Raw genomic sequence first — 12,788 nt, forward strand, 5'->3', positions numbered from 1 at the left:
TAAATTTTCCCCGTCCTCTAAAAATCTACCAGACAAGGTGAACATTTATTTGGGACTCTAATGCAGTTCTGAAAAATGCATATTTTTCCTAATTCAAATAAAATAGCGATAAAACTCCGAATAAAATTCTTATTTGATTTTAATATTAAATCTCCCATATTTCTTTATTTTGAGGAAGTCATTTTATCCTCTCTCTTTTATTTTCATAAAAGAAATATTCGAAGAGAAAATAATTAAAATCAAACGATCCTCTTTTCAAAATTCGAGAGAACTCAAATATGAAAATAACGAAATCCCCAACTCTCTCCGTGGGTCCTTGAGTTGCGTAGAATTTCTAGGATCCAACCAAAATGCTATGAAATATGATATGTAATGATGATCTAATGCATAACATTCCAAATTGAAAATTTGGGATGTTACATTGAGCCATCCTCAATTACGCATATTGGATGGGTCATTCTTTCATTGTTGTCTCCTTCTTCTTGTCTACATGATACACGTATTGGAGGGAGGACCGACATTGGAGATGGACCCTATGGACCTTCAAGTTGAGGAGTGCCACAACATCAAGCTTTGGTACAACACCACACATAACAAATTTTCATCTGATGCATGGATTGACTCACATTATGATTGCCTTGTTGCACCTTGTATTTCTATGTCATCCATGATATATGGGCTTGTGCACTTCCTTAGCAAATTTGTTGTGCTCTTTCTTGATGGCATATTCATACATCATGATCATATTGCTTACCATCAATCGCATGATAATTTATTCATATTGAGCATCCATTGCCATATTCATGCTATTGATAAACCGTCTCACTATGACATCATTTTGCACCGTGGTTGCATTGATCATATTCACAACACATTTGTGTGCACAATGAATGCTTTTGCTCCCATGGACGCTTTTCATATCATTCTATATCTTTTTTACAAGCTTCATGCGCTTTGCCACAAACAATCTTGCCGCATGGACTCATTCTTACATGATGGACACTTTGTGTGTGCCAACCATTGTATTTCCGAGTGTTGGTTGTGTTTGCTCTTTTTGCATGTATACCACTCCGACGACACTTTGGAGTACTTGGCTTGCGCAATGTCTTCAACTCCGTCCAACTACACGTCCGTCCACAACAACCGTTTCCATGGTGATGAGGATCACGATCCGAGGTCGGATCTTTCCCAAGGGGGGGAGATGATGTGGAGCATCCTACGATCATCCCCATGTACACTTCGACTACTCCCCAAGCCCCAAGAGGACATACGATGAGACCTCGACCATACGCCATTGGACACAAGGTGAACTCACTCCTCTTCGAACCGTCACTTTCCACATATGAGACATGGTTACTACCTCATGCATGGACCTTGCATATACTCAGGTACAACCGAGATCTCCATGGAGGATCCAAGGACCAAGGCCAAGCATGGAAGAGGAGAAGGAAGAAGAAGATTGGAGCAAGGCTGGACTTGCCCGGATCATCCGGATCCCCAGCCGAACGATCCGGACCGAGCCCGCACGATCCGGACAACCACCCGGACGATCCGGCTAACTTCGCCGAAGACACCCGAAGGTTTCACCTGAAGCCGGATCATCCGGGACTCCACCCGGATCATCCGGACCGCGACACCCGGATCGTCCGGGCCACCATCCGGATCATCCGGACCCCGCCTGCGTGCGTGACTTGGGCCGAAGCCCATGTACCCCTTCGCCCCTCACTTACCCCTTCGTGGCTTAGACTATATATACTCCTCCCCTCCTCCATTTGAGGATTAGCATAGGTTTAGCTCATATTAGAGATAGAGCTTTGCTCATCCATACGGATCTACTCCACGAGAGAGACCGCGACCCCGCTAGGGAGAAGATCCACGTTGGATTCAAGACCTCCTCACGGAGAAGACCCCCATCAATACCTCCTCACAGAGAAGAACCGGTTACCCTATGTATCGTCCCTTGTTGACTTTGGATCGTGTATCTCTTTGTGTTTCGAGGATCTAGCACATGTGTGATTGTTCTTGTTGGTTTGAGTGATTCTCTCATGTTTCCCCTCGTGTTTCCCCCACGTGTTCTTCGTGGGGTCCGCTCCAATCGTGAAAGATCGGGCCACTAGGGTTCTACCCTACATCAATATATAGGACGATAGTATTATGATACCGGAAGTGTTTCGGGGGTACCGGGTACGTATCGGGTCACGGAAGGGGTTCCGGGCACCCCCCCGGCAAAGATATGGGCCTTATTGGGCCAAGGGCAGGACAGACCAGCCCCTAGTGGGCTGGTGCGCCCCATATAGGCCGAATAGGAGGAGAAGGAAGGAGGGGAAGGGGGAAAGGAAAGGGGACGATTCGGCCTCCCCCTTTCCTTCTCTTCCCCCCTCTCTTTCCTTCCCCCTCCCACACTTATGGAAGGGGGAGGCCGACTTGTGGGAGGCGCCCAAGTAGGATTAGTCCTACTTGGGGTGCCCCTTGCTGCCCCTCTCCCTCTCCTACCTATATATATGTGGGGGGCACCGCTAGAACATACAACATTGATTCCTAGCCGTGTGCGGCGCCTCCCACCACAGTTTACGCCTCCGGTCATATCTTCGTAGTGCTTAGGCGAAGCCCTGCATGGATCACTTCAGCATCACTGTCACCACAGCGCCGTGCTGACGGAACTCTCCCTCGACACTTTGCTAGATCAAGAGTTCGAGGGACGTCATCGAGCTGAATGTGTGCAAAACTCAGAGGTACCGTGCGTTCGATGCTTGATCGGTCGGAATGAGAGGAAGTTCGACTACATCAAACGCGTTGTCAAACGCTTCCGCTTTCGGTCTACGAGGGTACACGGACACACTCTACCCCTCTCGTTGCTATGCATCTCCTAGATAGATCTTGCGTGAGCGTAGGAAATTGTTTGAAATTGCATGCTACATTCCCCAACAGTGGTATCAGAGCCAGGTCTATGCGTAGATGATATGCACGAGTAGAACACAAAAAGTTGTCGGCGGTGATAGTCATACTGCTTACCACCAACGTCTTATTTTAATTCGGCGGTATTGTTGGATGAAGCGGCCCGGACCAACCTTACATGACCACGTTCATGAGACCGGTTCCACCGACAGACATGCAACTAGGTTTGCATAAAGGTGGCTGGCAGGTGTCTGTTTCTCCAACTTTAGTTGAATCAAATTTGACTACGGACAGTCCTTGTTGAAAGTTAAAACAACAAACTTGATGAAACACCGTTGTGGTTTTGATGCGTAGGTAAGAACGGTTCTTACTAGAAGCCCGTAGCAGCCACATAAAACTTGCAACAACAAAGTAGAGGACGTCTAACTTGTTTTTGCAGGGCATGTTGTGATGTGATATGGTCAAGACATGATGTGATATACGTTGTTGTATGAGATGATCTTGTTTTGTAAAAGTTATCTGCAACTGGCAGGAGTCTTATGGTTGTCGCTTTATTGTATGAAATGCAAACGCCATCTAATTACTTTACTTTATCACTATGCGTTAGCGATAGTTGTAGAAGCAATAGTTGGCGAGACGACCACGACACTACGATGGAGATCAAGGTGTCAAGCCGGTAACGATGGAGATCATGACGGTGCTTTGGAGATGGAAATAAAAGGCACAAGATGATGCTGGCCATATCATGTCACATATTTTGATTGCATTTGATGTTTATCTTTTATGCACCTTATTTTTCTTAGTACGGCGGTAGCATTATAAGATGATCCCTTAACTAAATTTCAAGGTATAAGTGTTCTCCATGAGTATGCGCCGTTGCGAAAGTTCTTCGTGCTGAGACACCACGTGATGATCGGGTGTGATAGGCTCTACGTTCACATACAACGGGTGCAAGACAGTTTTGCACATGCAGAATACTCAGGTCAAACTTGATGAGCCTAGCATGTACAGACATGGCCTCGGAACACTGGAGACCGAAAGGTCGAAAGTGAATCATATAGTAGGAATGATCAACATAGAGATGTTCACCATTGATGACTACTCCATCTCACGTGATGATCGAACATGGTTTAGTTGATTTGAATCACGTATCATTTCTATGACTTGAGGGATGTCTATCTAAGTGGGAGTTCTTAAGTAATATGATTAATTGAACTTAATTTATCATGAACTTAGTCCTGATAGTATTTGCATATCTATCTTGTAGATCAATAACTTGCGATGTAGCTTCCCGTTTATTTTTGATATGTTCCTAGAGAAAAATAAGTTGAAAGATGATAGTAGCAACGATGTGTATTGGGTCCGTGATCTGAGGATTATCCTCATTGCTGCACAGAAGAATTATGTCCTTGATGCACTGCTAGGTGATGGACCTATTGCAGGAGCAGATGCAGACGTTATGAACGTTTGGCAAGCTCGGTATGATGACTACTTGATAGTATAGTGCGCCATGTTGTACGGCTTAGAACCAGGACTTCAAAAATATTTTGAACGCCACGGAGCATATAAGATGTTCCAAGAGCTGGAATTGGTATTTCAGACTCATGCCCCAGTCAAGAGGTATGAGACCTCTGACAAGTACTTTGCCTACAAGATGGAGGCGAATAGCTCAGCCAGTGAGCATGTGCTCAGAATGTCTGAGTACTACAATCGCTTGAATCAAGTGGGAGTTAATCTTCCAGATAAGATAGTGATTGACAGAGTTCTCTAGTCACTATCACCAAGTTACTGGAACTTCGTGATGAACTATAATATGCAAGGGATGACGAAAACGATTCCCGAGCTCTTCGCGATACTAAAATCGGCAAAGGTAGAAATCAAGAAAGAGCATCAAGTGTTGATGGTTAACAAGACCACTAGTTTCAAGAAAAGGGGCAAAGGAAAAGAAAGGGATCTTCAAGAAAGAATGGCAAGCAAGTTGCCACTCACGTGAAGAAACCCAAAGCTAGACCCAAACCTAAAACTGAGTGCTTCTACTGCAAAGGAAATGGTCACTGGAAGCGGAACTGCTCCAAATTGGCGGATAAGAAGGATGGCAAAGTGAACAAAGGTATATTTGATATACATGTTATTGATGTGTACTTTACTAGTGTTCATAGTAGCCCCTGGGTATCTGATACCGGTTCAGCTGCAAAGATTTGTAACTCAAAACAGGAGTTGCAAAATGAACAGATACTAGTTAAGGGCGAGGTGACGATGTGAGTTGGAAGTGATTCCAAGGTTGATAAGATCACCATCGCACCCTCCCTTTACCTTCGGGATTAGTGTTGAACCTAAAATAAATGTTATTTGGTGCTTGCGTTGAGCATAAATATGATTGGATCATGTTTATTGCAATACGATTATTCATTTATGTTAAAGAATAATTGTTATTCTGTTTAGATGAATAAAACCTTCTATGGTCATACACTCAATATAAATGGTTTATTGAATCTCGCTCATAGTGATACACATATTCATAATTTGATGCCAAAATATGCAAAGTTGATAATGATAGTGCAACATATTTGTGGCACTGCCGTTTAGGTCATATTGGTGTAAAGCGCATGAAGAAACTCCATGCGAATGGAATTTTGGAATCACTTGATTATGAATCATTTGATGCTTGCGAACCATGCCTCATGGGCAAGATAACTAAGACTCCGTTCTCCGGAATAATGGAGCAAGCTACTGACATATTGGAAATAATACATACCAATGTATGCGGTCCGACGAGTGTTGAGGCTCCCGGTGGGTATCGTTATTTTCTAACCTTCACAAATGATTTGAGCGGATATCGGTATATCTACTTGATGAAACACAAGTCTGAAACATTTTAAATTTTCAAAGAATTTTAGAGTGAAGTGGAGAATCATCATAACAAGAAAATAAAGTTTCTACGATCTGATCGCGGAGGCAAATATTTGAGTTACGAGTTTGGCCTTCATTTAAAACAATCTGGAATAGTTTCACAACTCACGCCACCTAGAACACCACATCATAATCGTGTGTTCGAACGTTGTAACCATACTTTATTAGATATGGTGCGATCTATGATGTCTCTTACTGATTTACCACTATCGTTTTGGGGTTATGCATTAGAGACAGGTACACTCACGTTAAATAGGGCATCGTCTAAATCCGTTGTGACGACACCGTATGGACTGTGGTTTAGCAAGAAACCTAAGCTGTCGTTTCTTAAAGTTTTGGGTTGCGATGCTTATGTGAAAAAGCTTCAGCCTGATAAGCTCGAACCCAAATCGGAGAAGTGCGTCTTCATAAGATACCCAAGAGAAACTGTTGGGTACACCTTCTATCACAGATCCGAAGGCAAGATCTTTGTTGCTAAGAATGGATCCTTTCTAGAGAAGGAGTTTCTCTCGAAAGAAGTGAGTGGGAGGAAAGTAGAACTTGATGAGGTAATTGTACCTTCTCTCGAATTGGAAAGTAGCACATCACAGAAAACCGTTCCCGTGATGCTTGCGCCAACTAGTGAGGAAGCTAATGATAATGATCATGAAACTTCGGATCAAGTTACTACCGAACCTCATAGGTCAACCAGAGCATGCACTACTGCAAGATGCTGCTAACGTGACACTACGATCAGAGACCCTTCGACGAAACTGTGTGCGATGCAATAGTCGCAAACGATGGTGTAAAAAACCGTCAAAAATGTGCAAAACGTTTGCAATGGAGGATGCATCAAACACGGTTCAGATTTTAGTTGCGTGTGTGATGAATGGTGATGAGGACATCAATACCATTGTTACACCCACAGCCCCTACTGCTAGATATACTGGACCAATTACTAGAGCTCGCGCACGCCAATTAAATTATCAGGTACTTTCGTTTCTTGGTAATGATTCTAATGTTCATGAGAATATGATGCTGCCTAAATTGGATACATTTGTTTTGCTTACAAATGAAGGGCCTCGCATGGATAAGAGGGATGAACACTGGAGCAAGACCAAGCCTGGAGATGATGGCATGCGCAAGGGGAACAAGAACGGTGTTACAAGTGATGATTTCAGGACTTTGAAGCCACCATAAGGAGTGCATGAAGCCTTGGACGAAATATACAAGATGCCACTTCATAAATTTCGTCCAGAGGCTATTCTAGGTGCTGCGTCACCTTATTATTGGGCCAGGCCCATGTAATTTCGAAATACTTAAGTATAGGCTGTTTTTAGAGTCCGTATGTGAGGGGAAACAAGAGTTAGGGTTGGTTTCGGACCCCTCCCTCAAGGGCCACAAAATTCCCCCCTCTTCCTCCATATATACAGCCCTTAGGGCGTCATTTAGACTTTGGGTTTTGTTTAGATTAAAAGTTCGCCATAGCTGCAACTTCGCGTACTTCGTTTGTGTTCAACGACCAGACCAAGACGTCACTGAACCCCACCTTCATTAATAAAGCTTTCCTCTTTTATTCGCAATATCCAGATTGCAATCTTGATGCGGAGCATCCTACGATCATCCCCATGTACACTACGACTTCTCCCCAAGCCCCAAGTGCCCTCGTGTTGAGACCTCCAGCATACGCCATAGGACACCAGGTGAACTCGCTCCTTTCCGAATCTTCCCTTCCCGCATGTAAGACATGGATGCTACTTCAAGCGCGGACCTTGTTCATACTCGAAGAGCCAGCTGCTACAGGCCCCGAACATCCGCCCCAGCCCGGACATCCGGACGAGTCTGGACATCCGGTCTGACCCCCGGAAATCCGGCGCCCATCACAGAACGCACCCGAAGCTGAACCCCGTCAGCCCGGACATCCGGCTCTTCCCGAGCCGCCGGACATCCGGCCCCAGCCCGGACATCCGTACCCCGCCTATCCAGAGAGCTCCGAGACCGGCCACTCCAGCCCGGACATCCGGCCCGCCAGCCCGGACATCCGGCACCTCGCGAAGGCCCGGACATCCTGCCCGACGCCCGGACATCCGGCCCCCCTGTGTGTGTGCAGCGCATCTGGGCCGAGGCCCATGTACCCCTTCGCCCCTTAGACTATATATACTCCCCCTCCACCTACGTTTTAGGGTTAGCATTGGTTTAGCTCATATGTGAGATAGAGCATTGCTCATCCATAAGGATCTGCTCCTCGAGAAAGACCGCGGCCCCTCTACGGAGACGATCCACGTTGGATTCAAGACCCCCTCTTGGGTGACCCCATCAAGACCTCCTCACGGAGAAGAACCGGTTACCCTTTATATCGTCCTTTGTTGGATTTGGATCTTGTATCTCCCCTTGTGTTTTGAGGATCTAGCACATGTGTGACTATATCTTGTTGGTTTAGTGATTCCTTTTGTATTTTCCCTCATTTTCCCCTCGTGTTCTTCGTGTTCTTAGTTGGGATCCGCTCCTTTCATGAAACATCGGCCATATAGGGTTCCACCGTACATCATCTTGGTATCATGAGCCACGTTGATCACGATTTCGGAGCCTCCCCGTTGTGTTTTCTAGCCTGATTTTGTTGTTTTTGTCCCTAATTCGAAAATTGCCCCACAAAAATATCCCTAATTTTTTTTTTTGTGATTTGTTGGTGTGATGAAGTTTTGTTGGATTTGATCCATGAATTTGCTTGGTTTTGAGTGGATCTAGCATTTCCTCAAGTTTCCCCACTTTCCATCCTCGAAATCTCTCCAATTTTGCCCCCGAAATTATCAATTTCCGCCCCCAAAATCGAGTTCCTCGAGTTCATCCTCGGATTTGGGGCCCGGACATCCGGCCCGTAGCCCCGAACATCTGGCCCCCCAGACATCCGGCCCGTGGACCGGACATCCGGCTACTGGAGCGCAATTTCGCGCGCGGTTCTGGACATCAGGTCCCGGACATCCGGCCCCGATCCCGGATGTCCGACCCCTGGGATTTCAGCCTTCCCTGTTTCACCGTTTTGTGCATAACTAATTCATCCGGAGTCCGTTTTTGATGTTCTTTAGCTCGTTTTGAAGCTACTGACATTCCCCATCCCAAAAAAATACTACCATCACCATTTGACTCCATCAAATTTTTCGAACTTTGGCATCTTTGCCGAGGGCTTCCACCATAACTTCCGCATAACCACCACCGACTTCCGCAACCTAACCAATTTTGTTTCCCATTGCATTAGTGGTTGTTTGAGTTGTGATTTGAGTATCCTAAGGGGTTTAGGATACTTAGGGACGGTTGCTTCTTCATCAACCACCACAACACCATAACTTCCGCATAGGCTTGCCCACATACACTTCCGCCAACCCGACTTAACCCAATTTTGGTTGTGTTGTGAGTTGTGTCTCCTAAGGTGTTTCGGATACTTAGGGACCGTGCTTCCAACTCCGACACCGTGTATAGTCCACCACCTTACCCTCCACTTCCGCATTGTGTCTCAAAACCCATCATTGCATTTCTGCAATCCCATTGAGCTTCCACACAACCACCACCGCATTCCAGCTACCACCATTAGACATTTGACATTTGAGATTTTGAGTTCGCGGTTTTTCCGTTTCCTAAGGTGTTTCGGCTACTTAAGGACGAGTCTCCATCATCTTGGTATCTACATCAAGAACACCGCCACTCATCATCGCCTCGGACGGTAACCTCCATATCATCTTGGTATCATGGTATCCCTCCATTGTATATTCCCTTGCAATTGCATTGATAACCCCTAGCCCATTTTGCGTCACTTGCCTATCAAGACTAGCCATTTGAGTATTGCCGGCAATGTTACTTCTGCACATTAGTGGTCTACACCTTCCATTGCATCTATACCATATCATATTGGTATTTTCATATCATATCATCTCTTGTGTCACAAAGATTGTTCCCGCATATACACAATTGCTATCTTGGTTTGTGCAGTGGGCAAAAGTGGCCATACATATAAAAAAAATAAGCTTTTAAGCAAAAGAGAAAGAGCAAAGAGCTTGTAAGCAAGTGCCATAGCATCATACCACATTGCATATAAGATTGTCATATCCGATCATCTTGGATCATCTTGAGAGAAACACCGGGAACCATACATACATAGCATACTTGGGATAGAAAGTTGATATATCTTTGCATCTTATAGGTTGTGCACAAGTGTCGTATCCGCCTATTGAGCAATCGTGCTAGCGTCTCTCTTGAGTTGTGCAACACGAGCGTTTTCCGTGGACTCCACATTTTGTCCTCATTCCTTGGTTGCACGACCCCATTTATATATCCGTGTGTGCGTTTCCGTGTGCCATTCATTGCTATTGGTCTACTTGTTTCACTTGCGAATTTGTGAATCTCTTTCAACATTATTGACTCCTGCTAACATTTCGCATCAAATTTTTTGTGCCACTATCCTCACCGAGCTCCACCATAAGCCTTGTTTGTGTAGGTGTGAGAAATTGACAAGATCGGTACCAATTGTGTTATTTCCTTGTTACATTACTGAGTGATGATTGATCCATCTTCAACATCGGTCAAGGTACATTTGGTATAGTTCTTCTCTTTCTCCCACTCATATTTGCTCGAGTCTTGTGATGGATAGGCAAGGCATTTCATCTCCGGTCTTCGACAACAATGACGGCGCGAACAACTACATCACCAAATCGTCAATCTTCGATCTACAACGACAAATGCAAGGCGCACAATCAAGATTGCGAGAGCGCATCGAGAACCTCTCCATCGACATTCGACACTCCGAAGCTAGGAAAAGGGACTACATCGACAACAAGCTTTCCGCACAAAAGGAGGAGCAACATGCAAGGATGGAGGAGATCCGAACCTTGTTGATCAACCGTTCTTCCCCTTCATCATCCTCAAGGCGGCGACATTCAAGTCGCAAGTTTTCAGAGCACAAACATGAGGCAAGCGCAAGTCGTCCATGTCCACATCTCCATGGCGACCACCATCACGTTCGTGATCCACACCGTCATGAAGGGCAAGTCAACTCCAAGCATCATGTGCATGACGACGACGAACGACATCTACAACGAGCTCAAGGACGACAACGACACCATCATCATGAAGATGCTCGAGATGCGTCTACCTACAAGTCCCAACAAGCTCTACATCAAGCTACGACCAAACTTCAAGAGCACATGAGAAGACCGCGAGACAAGCACTACCAAGAGGACGCTACAGCTACTACCACCACCACTTCGACATCTTCGCCAAGTGCTATCGAGGCATCTTCGCCTTTGGACTTACGGCATTTTCGCCTAATTCCCATGAGTTCGCCTACATCGACATCTTCAACAACAAGGTGACCACCTACGAGCGAGGGCGACACTTCCATCTTCGGAAGCCCCTCAAGGAAGATGGCCGAGCATGGGAAATTCCCTTCGGTCATGGAGACGAGCTACGAGGTGCCACATCATATGGGCCTCCAACAACAAGACAGGGACAAGAAGGTCGAGCAAGGGCCATCCCCTTCGACCATGGCGACGGGCACGAACCTCTTCAACAACATGAAGACGGCGCCCCTATGTGACTCATACTCTGAGTCAAGCTACGAGACCGCACATGATACCTTATCTTTGGTCTTGGAGGAGAGTGATGACGTGCCATCTTCGGCCTTCATCCACGGCTACGATTGCGACATGATTGAGCATGGAGACATTTGCACCAACATCTCTCCGACACCCACTTATGAAGAGATGCCCCAATTGCCATGTCAGGAGAGCCACCCCACCATGAGTGATATGAGTGACTCCACCATATGTGACATTGAGTGCATTTCCTATGAGAGGATGAGTGTGACCACCACTGGCCCCACACTTGAGAGCATGCCACACATCCTATGTGAGGTTGAGAGCCATTTGAGTGACTCCACCAACCATATGAGTGAGAGCATCTTTGAGGAAGTGAGTGAGCCACGACACTTAGTGAGTGAGGTAGTTGAGAGTGCACATGAGGCCACTATGATTTCTAATGACTTAACCTCTACTCCTAGTGTGTTTTCTTCTTTGGTGCTAGGTCTTCTACATGACGACATGCCTATCCTCGACGAGTCCATACCTCCAATGGAGACAACGATGGCCTTGGTGGACGATGATGCACCCCCCACATGGTTCCATCAAGATGAAGATGACAACGAGTGGATCTTCGACACCTCACCTACAACACATGAGCGATGCTCCAAAGGTAACATAGGTGATGGTGCTTCTCTTGTCCCACTAGTGGACTATCTTACCAATGATTGCTTGCATGATGTTGATCCACCTATTCCCATGCTTCATGCTAGTGCGACTTTTTCATGTCATGACTTACCAATTTATGATGAATGTGATGATGAGCATGTTGAGTTGCCTAGTTGTGATGCTATGCTCCATAGGATATCTTGTGAAAATTCTATTGGTCACTTCATGTTTGACAATCCATTGAACTTTTCATATGCTATGAGTGAGATCTCCCATATTGCATCATTTCAATCTCAACATAGTAACTATGCATGCCCCATTAAAATAAATCCCATTTGCACTTATGGCATAGACGACGAGATGATGGTCATTGGCTTTTGTTTTTCATGCGATGATATTGCTATGCTTCCTTTACATGATTTGCACAATTCATCTACTATGCCATGCCATGATCACATTGTTCCAAATATGCGTTGTTTTGGATGGTGTCAATATTCTCCATGTGATGTTTCTTCCAATGCTCATGAGGAGACCCCCATAGTTTCCTCATACATATTAGGAGATCTTGATGCATTCCATACTTTGCATGATTCCCATAATTGCATGCACCATATGCATTCCATGAATAAGAATGCTCTACATATTTCTCTTGATGAATTACATAATTTGAGTCTCCATTATGATATACATAACAACAAACCTCTCATGATGGATGACATGTTTCTATTACACGCATCTCATTTATTTGAGCATTGGATATTTTGTGCTAAC

Source organism: Triticum aestivum, chromosome 7D (assembly GCF_018294505.1).
Source record: "Triticum aestivum cultivar Chinese Spring chromosome 7D, IWGSC CS RefSeq v2.1, whole genome shotgun sequence".
Classification (NCBI taxonomy): Eukaryota; Viridiplantae; Streptophyta; class Magnoliopsida; order Poales; family Poaceae; genus Triticum; species Triticum aestivum.